The sequence below is a fragment of the Vulpes vulpes genome, chromosome 13 (assembly GCF_048418805.1).
Source record: "Vulpes vulpes isolate BD-2025 chromosome 13, VulVul3, whole genome shotgun sequence".
NCBI classification, from domain to species: domain Eukaryota; kingdom Metazoa; phylum Chordata; class Mammalia; order Carnivora; family Canidae; genus Vulpes; species Vulpes vulpes.
This window is the reverse complement of record NC_132792.1, coordinates 139702955-139706595: the sequence shown is the minus strand read 5'-3', so window position 1 is coordinate 139706595 and position 3641 is coordinate 139702955. Positions and strand designations below refer to the sequence as shown.

The 3641-nt window shown below is 40.1% G+C and overlaps 1 protein-coding gene across 4 annotated transcripts in view; it reads left to right on the top strand.

Annotated features, from left to right (window-relative positions):
- Positions 1-3641, top strand: part of ABL2 (ABL proto-oncogene 2, non-receptor tyrosine kinase) — a 113797-nt gene that overhangs the window by 39893 nt on the left and 70263 nt on the right. The window lies entirely within an intron of this gene.

Here is a 3641-nt window from a genome sequence, read left to right as displayed (position 1 = left end):
TTATTTATTTATTCACGAGAGACACAGAGAAAAGGCAGAGATATAGGTAGAGGGAAAAGCAGGCTCCATGCAGAGAGCCCCATGCAGGACTTGATACTGGAACTCCAGGATCACGCCCTGAGCCAAAGGCAGACGTTCAACTGCTGAGCCACCCAGCTGTCCCCACACAGTTTTATATAAAGTGAATTAAAGCCTGGAAAACAAACAATGTAGACTTTCTGAGTTCATATCCCAATTCTGCTGCTTATTTAGTTGTATGACCTCGTAAAAGTTATGTAACACTTATTAGCTTCCTTTGTTCAGTCCTCTTCAGTCTTCTATAAAGGAAGTCTATGTTTGCAGCAGGGTTATTTTATTTTTTTTAGCTTGTTTCCTGCTCAGAGATGCTAAGGCCTGTTTTCATTTTGCGTTGTGTCTCTTGTAAGTTCAACCTGGCAGCGTTTCTGCTCATACGGTTTTTGTGATAGGAGTTACCGCATTTTCATATGTATTTTGTAAGGTCATAGAAGTGATGTGGTAGAGAGGGGGAGAAGGGAAGGAAAGAAGCTGATGATACAGGAGAGAAGAATTGCTGAGTTGATGGTAGGGATGAGCTTGTGCACGAGGGAAGGGGTTAGATAGAGAAAAGAACACATAGTTTGTTTATTAGGACGAGAAGGAAGACAGAGCATATGGGTACAGGTAGATGCTGATACTGTGGGTGGATGTGATGATAATTCCTGGAAATCCTCTTCTAACTGCTTTAATTTTCTAAACAAGTCATCAGCTGAGGGTGAGAAAGGGCACAGAAGAAGGTACTAGGAGTTTGAGAAGAGAGGAGAGAGCATGTAAGTGTTCAGAGAAGTGGGAGAGTGAATGGGCTTAGGCAATAGAGTATGGGGATCCCTGGGTGGCTCACCGGTTTAGTGCCTGCCTTTGGCCCGGGGCCTGATCCTGGAGTCCCGGGATTGAATCCTGCATCAGGCTCCCTGCATGGAGCCTGCTTCTCCCTCTGCCTGTGTCTCTGCCTCTCTCTCTCTCTCTCTCTCTCTCTCTGTGTGTCTCTCATGAATAAATAAATAAAATCTTAAAAAAAAAAAAGAAATAGAGTATGATTATCAGGCAGAATCAGGGCTCATTTGAGGTTAAAGTTCATGAGTTAAAAGGCTAGTTAACCTGTGTGCTTTTTTTGCTTCAGCACTCTCCTTTAGTGGTAGGGGAACAGACAGAGAATTGAATTTAAGCAGGATTGTGGTTTTACATAGTGAATATGTTCAAGTGAGAGAGGAGTGAGTGATCATGATGGTGCATCATGGAATTGAAACTGGGTAAGGAGAGAAGAGGGGACTTCCCAGGGGTGAGGGAGAGTGAAAAAATTGTTGAGTTGGTGGGTATGAGGTTCTGCTGGGATCAAATGATGGTAGGAGTTCATGTATGAGAAAGAATGAGCTAGTAGAATAGAAGATCTATTCAAAAGAGGTTGCATGAAATTGAAATTATTGAGAATGGTGCATTGTAGTGTGCGGCTGAGGTAGAGTTACATTTAGTTCTTTGATCTTAAAGCAACTCTGTGATGTAAATAGTGTAAGCATCATTTTTTTATGTTTTATAGATGAAAAAAACTGAAGCTCAGAGAGGTTGGACAGTTGCCCCAAGGTCACAAAGCTAGGCTTCATACTCTATTACTCTGATTATCAATATGCACTTCTCTACTGTATCAATTTTCTGAAAGTTAGTGACTTATTACCTTCCCTTTGAAACTAAAGGGCAATCTCAAATCAAGACTTTTTAAATAAATGTACATGAACAAAATTATTTTGTTCTTCAGTAATCTTCAGAGACTAACTTTGGGGTAAGAGTGATGTTAAATAGTTCATTGCTTCTGTTATTACCTAATTGGTCTTATTGAAAACACAAACACACACACGAGGCTTAAATATGACAGTTTTGTTTAAAATTCCTTTTGTAAGGAGACTTAAGGTGGGTGGGGGGCAGGACAAGTAGGAATGTACTATTCTTTCAGCAGCATGCCTGGACAGACAGCTGTGCTGTCAAATGTGTCTGCCCAAATCCATGTACATTCTTTATGGTGGCAATTTGCACCATTACAAGTCTCTTAGAAAGGATAGCTGGCTATTGGATAATGTCTGCTTGGGGTATGATTGTCTTCTGTCCCCAAGTAGTATAGTAAATATGCTTTTTCTTTGTGTTCTTGTACATAGCTTTGTGTTTGGGAGTAGACTTTGAAGAATTCTTTAACTGTGAAGGAAGAATGAAAGAATTGTAATTAAATATAATATGAACTTATATTTACCACTTTTAATGTTTGACAGTATAAAAATAGGATGCCCAAATTTCACATTTTTTTTCTAAAAAGTTGTTTTTAATTGTGGTAAAATACACATGACATCAAACTCCTCATCTTCTCAGTTAATGTTTTAATACATTTTAGATTATATATATTTTGTTCATATAATATTCTGTTTAAAATAGGAGTAGCTTCCTATGGATGACCCTTAAATGCACTTTGGCCAGAGAAACTCCCCTTTCCTATCTGTTACCACTTTTCTATCTCCTACCTGCTATTGATACTAAAGCCTTTCACCTCACTAGAATGGAGTCTCTTGACAGAACAGGAGGGTAGAGAAGTGGTAGACGTTGGCAGCTGATGCTCCCTCCTATAGTAGCTGTGAAATGTGGGTTGTATCTCCTCTTTTCTTCCTTCACTCTGGAGCCTTCATGCCAGCTCTTCAGAGAGAATATATAGGAAAACCTAAGTCTGAGTGAGATGGCTCTTATCTTGTTACTTTCTTAAGTTTTCATTCATTTCTTACCATCTTAAGGATGATGTCTAAATAAATGCCTTAGCAGAGCATTGTCCATGGCTTTCATCATCTGGGGCCTGCCTAGTCTCATACATGCTCTCTAGGTTCCAGCCATACTAAAATACATGCAGTTCCCTAAATATGCTGTGCCTGGCACATAGTAGATGGTCCAGAAGTATTTCTGGAGAGAGTGAAACTATATATATATATATCTTGAAGTTGTACTTTTTTTTAAAATTAATTTTTATTGGTGTTCAATTTACCAACATACAGAAAAACACCCAGTGCTCATCCCGTCAAGTGTCCGACTCAGTGCCCGTCACCCATTCCCCTCCAACACCCGCCCTCCTCCCCTTCCACCACCCCTAGTTCGTTTCCCCGAGTTAGGAGTCTTTATGTTCTGTCTCCCTTCCTGATATTTCCCAACATTTCTTTTCCCTTCCTTTATATTCCCTTTCACTATTATTTATATTCCCCAAATGAATGAGAACATACACTGTTTGTCCTTCTCCGATTGATTTATTTCACTCAGCATAATACCCTCCAGTTCCATCCACGTTGAAGCAAATGGTGGGTATTTGTCGTTTCTAATTGCTGAGTAATATTCCATTGTATACATACACCACATCTTCTTTATCCATTCATCTTTCGATGGACACCGAGGCTCCTTCCACAGTTTGGCTATTGTGGCCATTGCTGCTAGAAACATCGGGGTGCAGGTGTCCTGACGTTTCATTGCATCTGTATCTTTGGGGTAAATCCCCAGCAGTGCAATTGCTGGGTCGTAGGGCAGGTCTATTTTTAACTCTTTGAGGAACCTCCACACAGTTTTCCAGA